Here is a 21,659-nt window from a genome sequence, read left to right on the forward strand (position 1 = left end):
AATGTAGCTAGTTCTGTCACATGTGTTAGTCTGGCACATGGACATGTTGTTATGGGAACACAACATCACATGGCCTGGACCATGACCCACCAGACTGTTCAGGGTGTGTCACTTAGGGACTTCATGAGATAAAATAAAGGCTAAAGCTGCATAAGGAACTTTACAGAACATTTAAAGTCCATGTGACACCCGTGTCACGGTGGGTCCCTAAGGCACACTTACAATATGAAAGAACGAAATGGCTGCAAGAAGGTTACAGTAAATTATTGTAAATAATATTGTTATTTAGAGGAGATATGATGGTAAAAGCATGGTTAAATATCCAGTTATATAGTTTATGTTGAATATAGCTAATATCTTACTGTTTCTCCATGAGGTAACTATTGTCTTCCTGCATTATTGTTTCACCATAAGATATTCAATAGATCATTTAGGAATTTACCAAGTAAATATGTTGACTATTTGCTTCTTCCAGTTCCTTGAAAATAAGGCTTTATTAGTTTTTTGTCTGTGGCATGTTAGGGTAATTACCCTGGGCTCTGTGAAATTGTGATTTGGGTTTTTTGTATCAATTATAGCAGCAGCGATTGTTCCATTGACAGAAAATAAATTGGCAGCGATATTGATAATGCACATGATATCTTTGTATGCAGGCTGTGAAAAACTAAGTGGGCCTTATAACAGGAAGGATAGTGTGCTGCTGCTGTTGGGGTCATCCACACACACACACACACACACACACACACACACACACACACACACACACACACACACACACACACACACACACACACACACACACACACACACACACACACACACACACACCGTCCATTCCAGACACAATGAGGAAGGAAGGCTTCATCTGTTTTTTCCACATTGTCAGTCAGTGGGTGCAGGGCAGAGGAAGTGTGGGACGGATGATGATCCCTCTGAGACCGAATGAAATAAGAGGATGAATAATGGAAGATGTCAGGTCCACGTGTTCACCAAGTGACCCCAGAGTGAAAACAATATGCTGATTCGAAAAACATGTCTCCTGAGAATGTGTGATGGGCAGCTAAAACAAGTATTGTATTTTCTCAATATGGCGCATGCATGCAATATACACCACATAGAGCTCATGCTAATGAGCCCATGCATTCAAATGAGATGTATGTTTGCCAGGATGTTGCCTCTGTAAGTATTTGTCTCTCTATCAGTGTGTTTTTAGTTAATGCTCCGCTCCATTGGTGCTCAACCAACACAGATGATGGTGGGGGTCTCTGGTGCTGTCCCACTGCCCGCTGCTCTCTTCCTCCCAGCATCCTGTTCAAATTGTGTCATAAACATGTTGAGGCAGCACCCCCACATGCCTCCCAGCCACCCCACAATGGACCCCACCTCCACCTGCAGACTAACCCCTCTGCCTGGTCCCTTCCTCCTGCACAGACCCACACTGGCTTTCCTGTTTTTAAATCCCTCTCTGGGATCATACATAAACAAACTGTGGGCACACATATCCGCCAGATAGATATGTTCAATAACATCACCACTGCCTGGTCTATCCCCTGTCTGGTGCAGATTACTTTTAATCCTGAGGAGCTCTAATCAGAAATGAGCCGTATGAGTCACAGTGCCCCTGCAGAAATGGAAAGACGATCAGCCTAGTTCCATTAGCTGGTTAAATTGTTTCTGTGATAGGCGGAGAGGCAGCAATTGGCTGCAGGTCAGTGGGTCTCCTCCGCCTCATTTCCTGCCCAGCGGCTTGTAGGCTCCAGCACCGGAGAAGAATGAAACCCTGACTCACACTCAGAGCCACCTTCCTCTCTCTCGCTTCCTCTTTATAACTTTCTTGCCTCTTGTGGGCTAATCCAGTCGGATAAGAGCAAGCTCTCCTCACCATGTGGCCTCTTTAGCCTGTGGAAAGTAAAGACCTCTGAAATCACTGCTGCAGCCTCACTGCCAAACTCTGTTGAACATCAGCAATATGAGTATGTGAGAAAACAGTTTCCACTTGTGGAGGCTATTTTTATATAACATTAGAATGACTGATTCTTATTATTACATAAGCTTATTGTGCTCGTTTATGTGGCTGTGACTTTGGAATAAATAGACTCAACCCCCCCCCCCCCCCCAAGTGTTGATGGGGAGGACAGGAACGAAGGGAAAAGTCACATGAGAAAGTGTTTAGCTTGCAATATTGAAAGTAGCAAGGTCAGGTGCAGAGACTGAGAGAATACAAAGAGGTAGTCAGAACAGCACATCGCACTGGCCTTGACTTTGTATGGGAGCCGCGCTCCCCCGCAAAACTAGGAAGCAACATTATTGTTTTCCACTATATCTGCAGAAACGTTAGAGAAAACAAATTACGTATGATAGAGACAGAGTAGGGAGGGACTTCGCCAGCCGGCCGAATGATGATTGGAGGATCGTGTTGCCAAGAGACTCTATCTGAGTCTGTGCACCAACCAAAGAGAACCAAGTCCAAGTCTCTTCATCTAGTCTTGACCAATCATAAATGTACGGGCAACGCCCTGTGTAATAAAATGTATTGTCGCAAAAGGTTCGAGGCTCTTTACGGATTTGGTGGTTACAGATTCCAGCTTTGCTGCCTGTGATTTCCAAGACGTGACGAGTCCTTGGCCAAGTAATATATATATTTTGCTCTCTTTACAATAAATAGTTAAACTTAGAAGTTGTCTGTCTTTTCTGGAATTCGGAACCCAACCCACTCCAGCCTGGTGGAGGTGAGAGAGAGAGAGAGAGAGAGATGGATATGAGAGAGTCTCTTTGTGCCAAGTGGGGACTGAGTAACAAAATAACAAAGTATATTCACTCAATCACTGTATGTGATTTGATATGGATCTTGAGTCTGAAATAAAGATTGAATATGTACAGTCAAAATTAAGGAACTTATACTTTACTTATTGTACTTTCTCAATCCATATTACATTGCTTGCACAACTTTTGTAACTAGTAGTTACTATGCAGATAAAAATGTTACCATAACAAATAGCATCTTTGTAGAATACATTTATCAACAGAATGGACAACCATCTTGATTGATCTGCCTTTTACACATATACCATTGATCATTAGGTCTGACATTGCACTTCTATACTTATGACATTTGATGCAATAGCACAGAAGTCAAATTGAAGTTCTAGCATAATATGTGTTTCCTCATTAAGAACTAAATCACGAATGCTAATTAACAAGCTGGTATTTTTTGAAGAGACTTATCTTCAGTGCTGCTTGCTCAGATGAGGCAACTAAAGAGGCTTCTTTAAATATACAACTACACATCTCTACAGACCTACAGTAGGCTACGCAGAGAAGGGCCCGGGGTAACTGTAGTTTGCAGCTCAGCTGAGATACGCAGTCACTGACTTCCAAAAATCAAGTAAGTTAATATTTGTATCACTTACATTTGCGGCCCAGTGTAGCAAGAAGACGCAGCAGTCCCCTTTATGTTACATGGTGCCAAGTGCTAGCAAAATGTGACTGGCTGAAGTTGTGTTGCATGCCAATCTGTGTTAGCCGTGGAAGTGTGTTTGGTTAGCCTGGCCGAGTGCATGCTAGTGATGGCAACCTGTTAGTTAGCTCGATTGACTGATGTGAGCTACAATGTGCTTTTACTTCTTCTATCAGAGTGCCTGAAACCCTGATTTAAATATTAATCTATATCAATATTCATGATAAAGCAACACTTAGAGATGAAGTTATTGACTAGAGCTAAAACGATTTAGTCGATCATCAGATAATTAATCGGTAACAACAAGGCCAATTTGATGGTGGATTTACTGTTGAAGACATTTTTTAAGACCCTTATAACCAGCCTATGAAACTTGAATAATTAGTCAAATAAAAATAGAAATGTAATGACAAAACAAGACACTTGAAGGCATCCGTTTTTAGTCTTAGATATTCGTTCTACTGAACTATAAATATATCATTTGAAACTGTAATTAATCAATAATGTAAAAGATCATCAATCATGTCTCCCTTGAAATAGATGTTGATCTCAATGGGATTTTCACCTGGTTAAATAAAGGCTACAAACAATAAGTTGCATCCCCAGAAGTTTAAAAAACACCCAACATTACATAAAACCTGAGTTATCTATCTCCTCATACAGTAAGTGTGTGGTATGTCTTGATCTGATTTGATAGACAGTGGCATCTCCTGTGTGACATTGTCCATGAAAACATGACATCATCTTTTTCAATCAGTGGCCTGTTGACTTCAAACCTGACCAAAGAGCACAGAGAAAACACTCATGTGAAAAACAATGGTGTGGCTAAAGATACTTTACAACCTCATTAAAGTCTTGTTTTATTGGAAAAGGCTCTCACTATTTACATAATCATATAGGGATCTGAATTCTACACTACTGTGTATTTCTACAGCGATCACAGCTGTAGTTAACATCTTATCCTGATCACACCTTAGGGCTGTGCTTGAGGTGCTAATTATGTGTCTTTGTGCCCATAAATACCTCATAATCACACTGTAATCTATTGTACCAAATTGTAACCATACTATTAAACCCCATAGGCTATAATGAGCTCTGAATTGAATACCTGAGAGTGTTTATATGTGAGGCTGTGAGTATACTGTATACCTCTGTGTGCTCGAGTGGGAGTTTATGTCCGATCTGATTGATGGGGGTGGTAGTGGAGGCAGCGCTCCCTTGATTGAAGCTACAGGCAGCACTAGGCTTCTCATTAACCTATGATAATGCACCTGTCACCCTGAGACGAGAGCCTCACAGCACATTTGTTTCGGATGGCTGTTCTCGCTTCTTCTTTGCTTTTTTTTTCCTTCCCTCAATGCTTCATCTATCTCCTTTTGTGTCTCTTTTCTCTCTCAATTGTAAGCTCTGCTGTTTGGAGAGTGATACTGACTCTATGCCAAGCTGGCCATAGCAGATGTAGGTTTGTGCATGTCTGTTCCTCCCCCTCAAAGCCACTTCTGATTTGTATTTAATAGGATTTGTGTTAACTAAACCACCAGGACTAGGGTTGATCTTTCATGCCTTTCATGGCTGCGTTTGTGTGTGGACTTCAAATGCGACAGCCTTTCCAAAATGACTAGCAGTATGTGCCATCACACAACATACGCCCTCTCAGTTGGCTCATGTGCTGGCTGACAGAGATGTGATCTCTCCTTCTGGTCATTGTTTCATTTGATCTCAGATTCAGATGATCATAATTTGGATTCATCAGCTACAGTATTTCTGTCATTTACTAAATATGTGTTTACTGTAATGTCCTTGCTAAGATTTTGTGTGTAACTTGAGTTATATGAACCATAAACATATGGTTATGTACGTAAAGTAGCTGTTGTTATTTGTTTGGTCGTCCAGCAAAACTTTATTGTAATTCATTTTGTGAAAATAAGTATTTGTCTTTACAAATCTTCCTGATTTCTATCATTATTAATGAAATTTGTATTAAGTGTTGATATGATTACATATCTCGTTTACTCACACCTTAACCCTCTCTCAGTGGTACTTTAGCTTTGTTAATTGGGTTCAGTTTGTTATCTATACATCCGACAGTCACTATCATTCACTCAATCAAAGCTCTACCACATTGTGTTAATTCAATACATGAGTTAAATATTAAAAATAGAAATCATGGAAAAATAGCTAAGTATCATTCTCAAAAATAAAACTACTCATAATGCAGAACAAAGCCCCAGGGGTATTCTATCTCTACTATTAACACACAATAATCCATTAATGTGTAGGTGCCGTTTATTTACTGCAGCTGCTCACTGTTCATTTGAATTAGTTTATATATTGTTGGGTTCATTTTCCGTTAAGTAAGTACTCGAGTGGACTGGGTGCAGATATTTAGTGACAGCTTATCCAAGCCATCACTTCATAACGGGGTCGAGCTTGTGAATTGCTTGTGTGACTGGCTCCAGTAGTCGTTGTCCTATCATAATATCTTTCTATAAGTCATTTTCACCTCCAGTTCCTCCACCAGATGTCTTCTTTATTCCCTGTTGCCCGTTGCAGTCAGTTTCTCTTCTCTCCAGAGGGCCTGTGTGTGATTTATTTATCCTATCTGCACGTTCAGCGCCAGGAACACACCCTCGGAGACCACAGGACTATGGGAATGTTTCCTCGAGCCGCTGGAGTGTGTCGAAAAGGACTTAGAGGTACAGATAGTAAATCAGTCTTGACCTAAATGTGTGTGTCAGAACGGTAGCATGTTGAGTGGATGCTGCTTCAGAAGACCTAAAGGGGGTGTTTAGGTTTTAGGGTTTGGGGGAGTGAAGCTTCAGTAGCCCCCATTAGTCACTCTGTCAGATGTGAGAGAGATCAACGAGGCTGCGGCTGCGCTCGTCCCATTTGATGCCAAACAGCCTTTGGAATTCAGATTTCCCAATATTGGCAGGACTTGATCATGATTAAGGAATGAGCATGTGTGGTGTTGGGAATGTCTCTGGCATGAATCTTCGACTCCAAACTCTAATCTCCAACCGCTTCATCTTATGCCATGCACATTTCTCAGAGGACTAACTAATATTACTGTTTTGATGTCTTTTGAAATACCCAGTTTGTGTTGGAGACCAGCTGCTCCCATTAAGGGAAAACACAGGACAAAATAAAAGCACCGTCCTTACATGGGGTCCGACCTTCCTGTTTAACAACCAGCCGGCTTCCTGTCAGGGGCCCCATCGTATGACACGTGTGAGCGACATTGACACCTCTTTGTCCATCCTCGACCTTCAAGGGAAAAACCTGCTCTACATTAATGCAAACATCCTGCCATCTTTTTCCTTTTCACCCACGCCTGTGAGATCAATACAGTGTGAAATAGTTCACAATTCAATTTAGTGGCATCGACAAATCTGAAAAGATAAAAGCAAGAGGACACTTGTCAGCATCTCAGAAATGACTGTTACTATCTTCAAGCACAGCCTTACATTTGTTCGTGTCACGGTGACCAGAGATTGGAAGTAATTCGGCTGTATTTATCTACTGAGCTGTCATTCGGAAAAGACTGGCTTTCAGCTTGAGTGGCCATTTATTTCCGCTGCTTATTGAGCGGGACTGAATGGTGGAAAACAAGCCTCTCCTGATGTGCTTAGGCAAGAGAGGATACTCTTAACATGGCATCCTGCTGAGTTTCACATGTAAGGACAGACCACTGGAAGTAATGGAAGCAGAGAACAACAAATGCGGCTTTCTCAGTGAGTTTATATGGGGATCCTTTATTAAAAATGGGATGAAGTAACACTAAATGTATGCATCAGTGTAATCAAAACCAGAAGGAGGTGGGGAGCGGATGGCCTTCAGTGGAATATTCTCGGCTACTGATTAGAGAAGCCATGTTAATGAGATTCATTGACAGCCTAATATGGAGAACAGCATGCCCCCCGCTGTGTCTGTCTGTGCTGTCCCTTTCTCTCGGTCGTCTTCCTTGTCTCATATTTTGCTATTTTTCACACTTCCTCTTCCTGTTGCTGTCTCTTCGTCACAGAGGGGATTATGTTTACACTCGACCAGAACAGCAGGGGAGGTCGCCCTTTCCACCGAACACTGTAACGATCACAGTTGTGGAGTCGTGCCTTTTTTTATATTGTACGCTCTGCACAGACCTACTGTCTTTTATACCTGAGGGTAGAAGACACACACACACACACACACACACACACACACACACACACACACACACACACAGAGATAAAGCACCTTGGGACTTGGAGACGGTGGTGCCACGTGACAGGCAGGCAGCTGGCCCATATTACCAGAGTAATGACTAACGGGACACTGCTGTTGTTTTTTTTGCGGTGTAACATATCCTGTCAGGTGCTGTCACTCAACGGAGCTTTTAGGTGTGTGTGTGTGTGTGTGTGTGTGTGTGTGTGTGTGTGTGTGTGTGTGTGTGTGTGTGTGTGTGTGTGTGTGTGTGTGTGTGTGTGTGTGTGTGTGTGTGTGTGTGTGTGTGTGTGTGTGTGTGTGTGTGTGTGTGTGTGTGTGTGTGTGTGTGTGTGTGTGTGTGTGTGTGTGTGTTTGTGTGGGTGGGTGTGCGTGCGGGTGTGCGTGCGCGCGGGTACTATAAGGATCCATCCCTGGGCTCAGTGGAAAGCTAAGGAGGGAAAGTAGTGGGCCCAGATGTTTTACCCAAATAAGCTTAAGGATGAGTTCATGGAGAGAACATCTGAGGCAGAAAGAAACTCTTAATCCCGCCAGTTTGAGGACACGTGTGCATATCCTTTTCATAGTTAAGAATGCTTGAGATGTGCTCAGATAAAGTGTGACCTAATTTCTTCTTTTTAGCACAAGAGCACTTAAAAACAAAGCTGGAGAGAGTCAAACATTGGCCAGATGCAGAAACAGAAACAAATGTGCTGGAATGGCCTGTGGGTGTGCTATGCAGAGACAGAGAGGTTTCTAAAGAAATTGTTGAGACTATGATTGTGGATTGCAGAGAGGGGGGCTGGAGGTGTGGCCCCTATTAAGCAAAAGTGTGTCTGTGTGTAGGTGATCCTATTTCAGTACAAAACAGAGTTGGCCCGGTGATAATGGCTTCCCCCAGGCCCCACACTTCCTCAGCCATGGTAGCTGAGCGGCTGCAGCATCAGCGTCGTGATGAAAAGAGAAAGGTCGGGTAACACTAAACTTCCCCCAGCTGAGGGTAAACAAGGCCACACCACAAGCATCCTGGGAGAAGTCCCCAGACTCAACTGCCGCAGAGTCTGCGATCACACTTTGAGCATACCATTGCAAATGATAACAAACCATTGAGAGAATAAGACAGTCTTTGTCTCGTCTTGACATTTGTATTTGTTTGAACTTATTGTTGTTTGCTCAATTTGATTGTGTCTACTGTCTGAGGCTGATGTCTGTTTGGATGCACTTATTTCTGCAATGCTCTCTCACTTGGGGAAAATAAAGAGCTGAGCTACAACTCAGTATACAGCATATCATATTTTTTGTTCCCAGTTGGGTAACTCAGGGTTTGCTTAAATATACGTGGGTGTTACACTGGACTGCATAAGAATAAGATCATACAAGTGTTTTGCATACATTTGTAAGTAGGAAAGTCCTCTGTCAGTGGTTTGAATGCATTATGGGTAATGTAGGAAACATGTATCGACCATGAAGAAGGTTGCTTGGCCTAACACCAATAAATCTGATTGTGTTGCGCCAATTTTGTTTTCCATTGTGAGTTTGAAATTTTTATAGGAGTACAATGCTAAATCGATGAGTGAGATGAACTGTGAATTAAAAAATTTCCTAATAATATTTTCACTTCTGTCTCCCTTGTCTCAGACGCAGCTGATGTTAGCTACCTCAGAGGAAACGCCCCTCTTCAGACGGACAGCAGGATGAGATCAGCTGCAATTCACCAAAGTCCACAGCCGACCAGTTACTTGCCCTGCTCCTGAGGATCCAGCCTATCACTGCAGCAGTGGGCAGAGAGGTCATGTGAGCCCAGTTAAGTCTTTTTATGAGGCCATACCAGACAGAGGGGGAATGGGGCGGAGGAACACTGTCCTTTATAGGCTACTGGGGATAGTGAGGATCCATCTCAGGGCTAATAAAGGTCTCCCCTGCATGGAGAGTCTCACAGCCTGGGGGGGGGGGGGGGGGGGATGCACCTGGGGTCTACTGTATAGGGAGACAGAAGCTTAACCCATTCTCTCCTTAACCCTGATTTTCCCATACCTTTCTTTCCATCTCACCACTTATGCGTTTCCCAGTTAGCTTTAACAGCACCGAAAAATGGTATTCTTAGTATCAAATGTATTCAAACTAAATGGAAGCAAAAGAAGAGGCTTTGCCCTCTCAGAGTAATAACTGAGATACATGATTCACTTATTTTAAATTCAGAATAACTTTACCATCTCTATTATTAAATCTGGTTTCCAATGTCAATAATAAATATGGAAGCAAATACCCTTTAAGAAAAGACTGCTTATAACTCCTGAATCCTCAAAGTGTTAGGTTTTCTTTGGTATTCCAGTTGTAGTTGTCTGCAGGCTATGTCTGGGTAAATGGTATTCAAACAAATACAGTCTAAAAAAACGGTGCTCATCTGTAGCCCACAGCTAGCTAACCAGCTTCATGGCATTATTCGTTTTGTTGACATCCCTTAAGCCCCCAAGTTGTCTTTATTTTGTCTGTCTTGGTTCTTGTGACAGTTTATCTAGAGGCAGCAGAATTGAACAGTGAAAGTGAGCTGCAAATATAAAGTATACTCTCCCCTCTTGAGGTTATAGCTTATGGCTCTGGTTAGTTTTATACTCAACAGGCAGCCGCAGGGCTAAGTGAACTCACTCCACTTTTACTGACCTACACCATCTCCTCTGACAGGACTTTATGATACACCCACAAGAGGTGAAAGCCTGTATCTCTGGGGAGGATCCTTGTCCCATAAACCAGGATGTGATTAACTCTGAAACCGGTAAGGGAGATTGAGTGGTCGAGGCTACACCTAAATTCATTTTTTTAAATTTAACTCACAATTCTCCCCGCTTGTACTCCTGTATAAAGCCAGAGAGACGAGCAGTTTGCTGCCTGCAAGAGAGAATATTTTGCTAGATTGGATTTGTCATTTTGATTTATATGGAGCTCGGTAGTGAGTGTGTTATTGTGCCATCCTGAGCCTGTTCTCCTGCCGCACCATGCTCTCCTCCCTGTGTTATTAACTTAGCATTTTTTGCCGTGTAAAAAACGAGTAGTCACGGGGGAGGAACTCGGTAAATGATCAATTGTTAGAGGAAAGATTTTTTTTCTTCCTCCCCAAATCCTGCTGCTGATTGAAATCTCAATATCTTCAGCTTTTGTATGACAATGCGTCTTGAGGAAGAAGGTACAAGGGAGAGTATCACAACATCTTGATTTGGCATGCAGTGCAAGACACCAGAGAGCAATGCATGATTGTCAAAGTAACATCCTCATGTTCACCTCTCGCTTCTCTGATGTTGGATGATCGCCCGCAACAGGATTCCTCTTACCCACCCAAGAGAGTGATGAACACTCTGTTCACACAGAATCAGGTGTCTGATCTGTCAGCAACATTTCTTTCTCACATTGCAGCTCTGCCGTGTAACTATCTATGTTGCTAAAGCATGTTGTACAGCAAGATAAAAGGCATCTGGTTATTTTTCTCAGCATGTACACTGGAAGCAGGGGGGGGGGGGGGGTAGCCTGGCTCTGTTTCTGCCAAATAACCTGCTTAACAAACGTGTTGGTAATAGAATAACTCATTTATTAACTGATGGGATAATAGATATAATCATTAGTTGTGTCAATCTTTTATATTGGTTCTATTTGCCAGTGGTAAACTCTAAAAACAGCAAAACCACATATTTAATAAGGAACACTAAACGAAAAAGTGACACCGCCACCATGTGGTTATCTTAGCTTGGAAACAGCTAACCTAATGACAAGAATGAATGAAGTCACTGCTGCTATTTCTGATTGCTCAGTTTGAAATGCTTTTGAACAGCGTAGGAGGGCACTTTATGTTTGATGTGTCACAGGCACAGTGTGTGCCTCAGTCATGGTTTATAGCTGGAATGTCTAAGGAGATGGATTTGCTCGTGTTTGCTTAAGACATTGTTTGATATGCATGGAGGTGTATTTGTTCTTCTGCCTATGTTATTGCTGCTGGTTTGTATGTAGAGTCTTTTAAACGCATGTGGAGTGTTCCCCTCTTGATGTATGCATTGAAAATTAAATCACTTAACTAACCTTTTCAAGATATAGTTTGGCCTATACTGTAATCCTTTGTAAATCTCAACATATCATTTTTGCATTTCTGTTCTTGTAGGTACTATAAAGCATTATATTATATATCTTGTTATGACTGAGATTTAAAGGTGCAGTTAGTCTTTAGAAATAGCCATGTTAGCTGTGTCCTACAGCCTTTATGCTAAGCTAAGGTTGCATTAGCTCTATAGTTACCGTACAGACGTGAGAATGGTGTCGGTTTTCCCATCTATCTCTCGCCAGAAAAAGATGTGAGATATGTGTTGAGTCAAGGAATCTCGGCTTTCTCCAGTTCTACCAAGTCTCCAGTTGATCTTTTCCTATTTCTTTCTTTTTGCCCTCCCTTTCTGCCTCACTGCAGTCTGGACTTGTGCTTTTGGGGTCTGTGGATAAGAGAGTGAAAGTGACAGGGCGGGACGGCGACTGTCCCCAGAGGGACTTGATGTCCTTCTGCCTCAGCAGTGAGTGAGAGCCAGCCAATCCGAAATGAAAGCCTCAGCCCAAACTCACCATGACAGAGAGGACGGAGCCTCAGCCCAACCCTGATGGCGACTGGACTCTCAGACTGGTCTGATCAGGAGCCACGTTTACATGCAACACTGCACCCACATGATCCGAAAAAGTACCTTCAGGGACCTGAGTGTGCTGGGAATAAAAATTCCTCCACAAAGAGAGAGCATTATGTAAAACTGCTTTGATACTGCTGCATACTCAACAGGTGCCACGCGTCTGGCTCTGAGCCACTGCCCAATAGTTTGTGGTGAGGAGATATAACATGGCAGCAGCTATAGAGTGTCATTGTAAATCACTCAGAGGAGTTTCACTGGCTCGTCTGCTGTAGTGCACATGCAGACGTGCCGGTAAACCTCAGAAGTCTGCTCTGTGATTGGAGAGAGAAATGATGGGCCCCTTGGTTAATGGAGAAAGCAACCGGCGGAGGAAGCCTGTGTTTTTCTAGCTCATCTGGCTTAGATTAAAAGCACGCCTGCACTCCGCTGTCACAGTGAGAGTGGAGGGAAGATAGAGGCATGAAGACAAGAAGGGAACAGAAAGTGAGGGAGGGGACAAAGGGGAGGGGGGAAAGAGAGACAGGGTTGGGGAGAGAAAAAACAATAATAAAGACAGAAAGCAGCCAGGAAACAGAAAAAGCATTTGCAGCGGGTTTTAGGATTTGTGATGAGCTCCGGCTCTGTCACCCCGAGTGCTTAGCACAAGTCAGAGGCATAAACCCTTTAGATAGGCCTTGTGGAACAATGGAGGAGGAGAAAGCTCTTAAGACGAGACCGTGAATGAAAGCAGAAGGTCTGAGTTCAGGGAACAGAGCCAGTGCTCTGCTTGCCCCTGACACGTCCTTGCCCTCTAACTGAGAGCACATGCCAGGCGCAGGAAGACAACATTCACCCTCTTCACCTTCAGAACATCCTCTTGCCTCCACAGCCTCCTCCTCCTCCTCCTCCTCCTCCTCCTCCTCCTCCTCCTCCTCCTCCTCCTCCTCCTCTGCTAATGCACTCAGACACGACCCCTGACGACTCAGTTGCTCCCTGCACTGTCAGTGAAGGAAAGAAACACACACAGAGAAAAAGGTACGGGTGTCCATATCACTCTCTGCAGGTCGGCGTTGTTTACCAGCGTCTTCGCAGCATGCCTGCACAGTCACACAGACAAGTTACTGACATGCTGGAACTAATTGTCTCCTGTGCTGACAACTTCACAGAGAGCAATTTGAGAGGCTTTAAATTAGTTAACTCATTTCAGTGTTGGCAGTCCTCCTCCTCCTGTGTTATTCAAAGTGCTATTTTTCCTGTCTGTTTATATGTTTGTGAGAGTTAATCCAGGATTTTAGAGAGTGAGCTGAGTGGAGGGATTTGAGCCCATTGCTCTGTTTCAGCCTGTTGTGAAGCCTTCGTGCTGACAGGCTTTCTAGGTCAGTTCTAATTGACGACCTTTATTAATGACAGTGAGTTGCACGTGTGTGTGTGTGTGTGTGTGTGTGTGTGTGTGTGTGTGTGTGTGTGTGTGTGTGTGTGTGTGTGTGTGTGTGTGTGTGTGTGTGTGTGTGTGTGTGTGTGTGTGTGTGTGTGTGTGTGTGTGTGTGTGTGTGTGTGTGTGTGTGTGTGTGTGTGTGTGTGTGTGTGTGTGTCTATTTATGTGTCTGTTCCTTTCCTGGTTTTTGCTGTCTCACTGTCCTTAGGCACAGCTGAGACCCCCCACCACCCAGACCCTTAGAAAAAACCCCACTGTCCTATCCTGCTCCTGGGGTTCCTGCTGTTTTTGGGACTGTGTGCGTGTGTGTGTGTGTGCGTGTGCGTGTGCGTGTGCGTGTGTGTGTGCGTGTGTGTGTGTGTGTGTGTGGGCTGCTCGATTATGGCAGAAATCATAATCTCGATTATTTGGGTCAATAATTGATATCACCATTATTAAAAACGACTATCCATTTACTTTGAAAACATCAATTTATTTAAAAAAATATATTGAACAGTATGTTTTTAACAGTTGATTACCCTGAACTTTAAGCGTAATTCAACTGAAAAACCAATACAAATAAATACATTTTTAAAAAATCGTTTTATTTCGATTATGTTGTTTTCGTAATCGTTGCAAGCCAAAATCGTAATTGCGATTAAAATACGATTAATTGAGCAGCCTTAGTGTGTGTGTGTGTGTGTGTGTGTGTGTGTGTGTGTGTGTGTGTGTGTGTGTGTGTGTGTGTGTGTGTGTGTGTGTGTGTGTGTGTGTGTGTGTGTGTGTGTGTGTGTGTGTGTGTGTGTGTGTGAGTGTGTGTGTGTGTGTGTGTGTGGGTGTGTGTGGGAACGTCCTGCTGTCACCACAGGCTGGCCAGTCTTCGTACACACCCGTGTCTATTTTGCGTCTACATGGGGTATCTCCGTCTCCCTCCCACTCAGATGGGGGATGTTTGGGGTCGCAGTCTGAACAGATAACATCACCTCTAATGGGCAGACAGTACAGAGCAGTGTCCAATGGCAGTTTTCCAGAGTGCACAATGGATATGAATTTAAGTATATGGAAAAAAATGAAAGCTTTAATAATATCAGCAATTACAGTTTTCAAACTAATTTGTCACTTCATTTCCAGCAGGGTGGACAGCTGCAATGGAGTTTGAAATGGAAAGAACATTATACCATTTAATCACATTAAGAATAATTCTACCATAGTTTTAACAGGATCCAGAAGGAGTGAGCACGTCATCATTTATACAACATTTTGCTCACCAGAGGTCTTGGAACGCAGTGATATTGATAAAAAGAAGTCAGATGTTTTAGAAAATCTCATTTGTTTGCCAAACTTAGACTAAAAATGTAAAAGAGAAAACAAGGGAGAACTGTAATCCCAAACTGTTTTGAACATCCATCACAGTTTCTGGTGTACATGCATTGTTCTCTCCAATAAAGTGGTTTAGAACATCTGGAAAAGCTCTTTGTGTGTTTACAACTTGATTATCTGCTTGTCTTTCTTCCCAAGATGGACCCAGATTTCAGCCGTTGAGTGAGTAAAATCTTCGTACTACTTTAGAATAGATACAGAAAACATATAAAATGAAACCCAAACAGAAATGCATTTATTTTAGGAACAGGAGTGATGTGTTTCTACTTTGAACGCTGCCTTCTGAATGTGCTATAGTTGTCTGATAGTTATTTTTGGGCAAACCATTTTGGGGACGCTGAACAAGAACCCAACGTTTTCTTTAAGAAATCAAGGCAACAGGGGATGAGTGATAAAGAGGACAAATTCTATTTTTGTGGCTGAAGCATTTCTTTGAATTGACCAAGGCTTAACCACTTTAAAGTCTCATTTAAAAACTATGTTTTTATGTCTGATTTACTTTAATCGACTTGATTTTCAATGCATCCTTTTTGCTTTAAAAGGCACTTTCAGTTATCTGCATTGAAAGGTGCTATAGATAAACTCTGTGACTCCTTCATGAGGTCATCACTGAGCTGGAAAGTGAAAGTCTTTGAGGAGGGCTGGAGGGACAGACCCTTGTCATTATAGAGGAATTCTCTAATCATGTGGAAAATGACTAACTGTATGATGCAAACCCTCACAAGCTTTTTTCATCAAGAAAAAACTTTTCCAGCTCCGTCTTCTGGTGAAAGATATTATGTATTTTCGTCACACAATGAGAAAAACTCCCTGTTATTCTTGCAGTAGGCACCTAGAGTCAGTGCATGCATGCATGCTGAGTAAAAAGATGTGTTACCTTGAAAGCTGAAAGTCAGTAAACTGTTCTCTCTGCAGCAAATAACTGCATCTGCTCAGCCTCCTAAATCCTCATGGAGCTGCTGTGTTCAACACACTTTAATAACCCTCCGCTTCTGCTTTCTGACACACGTCTCAACTCTATCTGTACTTCCTGTCTTTCATTTGTTTCTCATCCACCAGCTGTAGCTGGAAATACCCCCCCTTCATTCTCCATCCATCTTCTACCCCAGAGCAGTTGCTGCTCCCAGAGGAGATGTCAGTGCAAAGAGAAATCATGTGCGTGATCACAAAACTTCAATGCTCTGACAGGCCAAAGCCCAGAGCGCCAGTAACAACATGTGTGTGAGATGGATAGAAGTGAAGTAAGGCTGAAATTATTTGTTTGTTTACATGAGTGATAGTGTTCATATGCATAATGATTCTTTCAAAATTACCCCTTCGACAAGCATCTGAGAGCAGGAGTGCAGTAAATCTCGGCTGCTTGTTAAGACAGTGTTTTGGACTCAGGCACACACTGGTCTGTGGAATGTGAATGTGATAGCTTGTAATTCCTCACATCTGCTCTGCTCATAAGCGGCCACATCTTTATATGGTCAAAGTATTCTGTGGCTCCTGCTATTTGGTAACAATGTCTCCAAGTGGCCTGAGATCATCTAATCATGTCCATATCCACATCTTGACATCAGTGGTATTCACAGGGGCAGCGTTGAGGCGTGTTGTGCGCACACTCTCTTGCTACAAACTCGTGTCCTTGTGACATTTCGGTAACTACAAGTTTACATTAACATGCATATCTTCGCTGAAGCACACTTAGAGCGCACATTGTCCCCGCTCTCCAGGAGAATAGCGCGATACTTTCGTCGTAGCAGCTTGACGAGGCCAAGTCCTGCTCGCCTCGCTCGATGAACTCTGTTGTCATGGCGACAGAGACGTTGTGGCAGTTGGAGTGCATCTCCTTGGAAAATAAGACCAGTAGCAGAGCATTATACATCTACTCGCGCTGCCTATTTACTATTAATGGACATAAATATTGATGTGGTTTGGAAGATATTTTCACGGCGGAGGGGAGCGGTGGCCTACGGTGCGCGCAGACATGAGCTGATGAAGTGCTCTGTGTCACGGCTGGGGCGGCGTGCTCATGTGTGGACGCACAAGTGCACCGCTCAGCACCCTTTAATCTCAAATGGCTGCAGGAATAATAATGTAGGATTTGATTGTAACACAGCAACAGGGCTTTTATTGTATTTGCCATGCATTTTAATCTCACTCATCTCCAGTGGTGCTGTATATTAGGAGCATTCATCTCTCTTACAGAGCCCTGTGCTGCAGGATGGTAACTGAACTGGGTGCTCAAACACTAAAGTGCAACAAGGAAAGCAATTTGTTTATGAATTTGTTAATTAGGTAATAAAACAACCCCTTCCAAATACAATATATTCAAAGACTTATATTTGGTGTTTAGGCCTTCAAGTCAAACAAATCATGACGATGCCACCTTCGTTTAAAAACTTCTGACGGGGATTTTTCATGATAGTTTACATAAATACATGAATGAAATTAAATAAAAAGTAAAATATATATTTATTCACAATGGAAAGAATCATCAGTGATATAGATTTTTCTATGGTTAAATTGTGTTCATTGAAACCCATCTAAAACAGCAATAGTTAATAAGATAATCTGTTAAATATGAAGCACTCGGTGCTGGTATTGGATATTATTACCTTTGGACAGATTCAGGCTAGCTTTTACCCTCTGCTTCCACTCTTTATGCTAAACTAGGTTAACTGCCTGCTTCATCTGTACATTTATCTCAGGTATCTCAGTGGAGTCATCTTATCTTTTAAGTTTCAGTTATAATGTAAATAATCCTATTTCCCCATGTGTTGAACTATTCCTTTATCAAAAACTTTGATGTTTGAGTTCTGATTTTGCTTACACTGATACTTCTTCTTTGAAAAACCACAGTTGAAATGTTCTATTTCATTGTGACAGCAATTTTACAAGCCACCTTGAATACTGCTGAAACCAAACAACGTTGAGACGGAGAGAGAGAGCAGAAAGAGTGATGGAGGCTGACATAAGATAAATAGAGTCCATCATAACTGTATTTGCTTTTCCTTTTTTTCCCCCTTAGCTTTTCATAAGTGGCACTCTCCGGATGCAAGGTCACCCTGTCACTTCAAGTGTTTGGGATCTATTTTTTATTGGCTTCTTTGCAGCCTGTATTTCATTCACGTCGCCTTGTTCAATTTTTCTCTCTCCAGTAGGCTCTCTTCACACACACATCTTCCTTTGTCTCCGCTCTTTCTTTTAAGAATCTCTTGAATTTGTTACATTATTTCTGGTAAAAGTATAGAATAGTGGGGCTCCTCCCCGGGGGCGTCCCACTGTGGGCTCAGCTTTATAGCAGATTAGATCACAAGCAGAGGCTGTACAATCTACAGAGAGAGAAGAAAAATGATCCTTTTTCACATTTCATTTGCATGCTTTTCTCATCTTTCCTCCAGGCCTTTGGGTGAACGTGAACCACCTCCCATGGCTGTCTCTCAATCTATCCTCTCCATAATGACTCATTTAAATGGCTTTGATAATCCGTTAGTACTTTGAATTAAATAGCCATTAGACGAGGGTTCACAGGGAATGAAGGCTGTGGCCCGAGTCTACTCTCCATCGCGCCTCTCGCTCTGCTGCAGAAAAGTATTTTTCTTTCATTAAAAGCATTATTCAAAAACAAAAGGAGCGCTCCCAAAAGGCTCAATTATAGCCTGATCAAAGCTGGACTAATCATACGGTTTTATTTTGAGTATTATTAGAAGACAGAGTTAAATTATATGAATAGAACAATCAGTGACACTGAGTGCAAAGTTAAAATGTATTTTCAAACACACAACAGCCTTACCGACTGTTATTCGCTTAATGATTACATGTGTTTTTAAACTAGTACTGTAGTGGCAATTTCTTATGTTACTTTATATGGTAAAACCAAATGATGATATTATGCTTAGAAACTGTTTGGTCAACTCGACCTGTTAGCTTCCTGCCAAGGTCGTACCTGGAGGATGTGGCTCTCCCTATGAGAGCATTGTAAGATAACAGTTTTCTAAGGAAAGTCTTATCTCTTTTACTTCCTGCACAGCAACAGTCCTCTATAAAACACACACACACACTATAACCTGTGTGCACTCCTGCAGACTACTCTGTACTCTGTGAGACTTGTACCTTTGAAGCGCTTCAAATAAAGAACCAACGAAAGACAACGCTGATTGCTTTCACCAGTTTACTATTGATTACTCTCATTGTACATCTTTACAGTATTGACGAGTTTCAAATATCCACGACAGTACAAATATTTGTTAAATGTACACTCGGATGGTAATACATGGTTGGGCAAACTGCTTGGTTGCTGAGAGGATTGATTCCACATTTATGTTTGTACAGGTTATATAAATACCACTAGCAGAGCCATGTTATCCTCAGTTTGCAGATGTATTAGTTATGTTAAGCTAAGCTAACCAGCTGGTTGTAGCTTTTTTCCAAAAATAAATTGGTGTCAATCTAATATTTGAAATCGGTGTACCTGTTCATCGGCTGAAGATTGGTATCGTTATCATTTAACTAGTCAACTGAGAGAATAATCACTTTCCAAAATGTCAAACAAATCCTAAATAAAATGTTCAAATGCTTTGTGGGTTTTGCTACAAAGCACCACGGTACCTTATCTGGACGCAACAGGTCAGATCAGGTCAATGCTGTCATAAATTGTTTGAGTTTGAGTTGTGGGTGGTGTCTTTTGATCAGTGTTGGCCTACAAGAAAACAAACAGTTATCTGTTCCAGTTTACAGTGTGCAGTTTGTCACATCCCTGTCAGCAGAGAGGAAACGCTTTTTATTATTGAACAAAGCCCTCAGGCGCTGACATTTTCTTTTATCGTTAGCAGTAATTAATGCACTTTCTTCAGGATAAACAGTTAAATAAATAAAGCAGCTGAAGAGTTGAAAGCTCTTGACACGAGGTGATTGGTCGGAGCGGATTAACAAGACTCCTTGTAAATCTGAACCGAGTAAAAACAGAATAAATGGAGAGGGCTTGTGTTTTTATGTGCGCGGTATTCTCTGATCCACATCTCCCGTTAAAGTTTCATGTATCTGTCACTTTCAGAGTGGTATCGTGGAGTCTGAGCAAATTGAACATTCATCCTGAGGGAATTTAAATATCACATCAAAGAATCAGATCCTTTTTTTTTTATTAGGGAAATGTACACTGCAAACTGACTCAGGCTGCAATTATCTTCTGTTGGACTCGAGCTCATGACTTAAAAATGAGCATTTATATGGAAGACGGCAGTCAGGTGTTTCCACTGACACCGCCTGCTGAGTTTTGACATGAGAAAGAAAATAAGTGTCGACCTCCATACTCTGCTTTTCCTATTTGATTTTTTTGCCTCCTCTTTGCTTACCATATTCAGTCAGTCTTCCGTTTCATATGATATTTATTCTTCGATGCTGCAACAAATAGATCTTGAAGCAGGATTTTGATATGACAGTATTTCGCAGCTCATTGGTTGAGCTTTGAATCACCACTGAGGGTGATCCAAGGTTAAATGTTCAATCAGACTCTCCACCTTCACCTTGTCGTGTCCTTGTAGAAATAATTACATCTTTGTGCTATTTCTCAAGATAGACCGTTCCGATCAATCGACTGGATTGTCTTTGTTCACCAAAACAGACTGTTGAATAATGAGATTTATGAGTAAATTAATGTGTCGCATCATTCAGACGTGATGGGATCGACTCTGCCCCGATGGACAAATAATCGTCCATTTCTTATCCATCATTACGGTTTCTGTAACCGACTTGTTGGCCACATGACCTTTCCAATCTATACAATACCGTGTTGATGTATTATTCACTGCTCCTTAAGAATGGTATGCATTTAGCAGATGCAGCCAATGCATTGTTATTATAAGCAGGATAATGGATCTAACTCATTTGGAAGAAAGTATCTGGAGGGTATAATGGTGAAGAAATTAATCATTTTCTTCAGGGCCTGACTATTCAAACCTGGGAGATTTCGGCCTAATGGTTGCACAAGAAACACGATGTAAACACAACAAGGACATATTACCAACTTTTAAGGTTCCTATGAAATCTAAAAAGATATTGAAGTTGCTTTATCACTTATGTGTTGCACTAATCATCACCTATATGTCTGTATCTGGACCAACAATGATTACAAAGTTGTTTAGTTTGTCAGATTTATTTCAATTTTGAGTTTTTCATTGCATGGAAAAAGCATGATAGATATCCTGCACTCTGGAGCAATGTTGTGTTCCATGAAAAAGGTTTTAATATATGCACAAACCCATCATTGGGATGAATCAGCTTGATCACAGGGATAAGCCTGCTGCTTTTGAATGCAATGTTTTGGCTGCAGGGATTTTCATGTGATTAAATCTAGTGCTGCTGACCTTGATGGCCATTAGGGGACGGTGGTGGAGCCCACTTATTATGGGGGGAAAGGAATCACTAAAGAAATACAGGGTGTATATTTATTTCTCTCTTTTGAATGACCAGTTACCTTATAGGCATACTCTGATATTTAAAGGCACAGTAACAATCATTTCTTAAAAAAAGACTAGTACAAAAAGAACCCCTTGCGAGCATCAATTATGACCCAACTAAAGGTTTGTGGCAAATCCTGCCCTCTGCCTCT

This window comes from Notothenia rossii (assembly GCF_949606895.1).
Source record: "Notothenia rossii genome assembly, chromosome: 5".
NCBI classification, from domain to species: domain Eukaryota; kingdom Metazoa; phylum Chordata; class Actinopteri; order Perciformes; family Nototheniidae; genus Notothenia; species Notothenia rossii.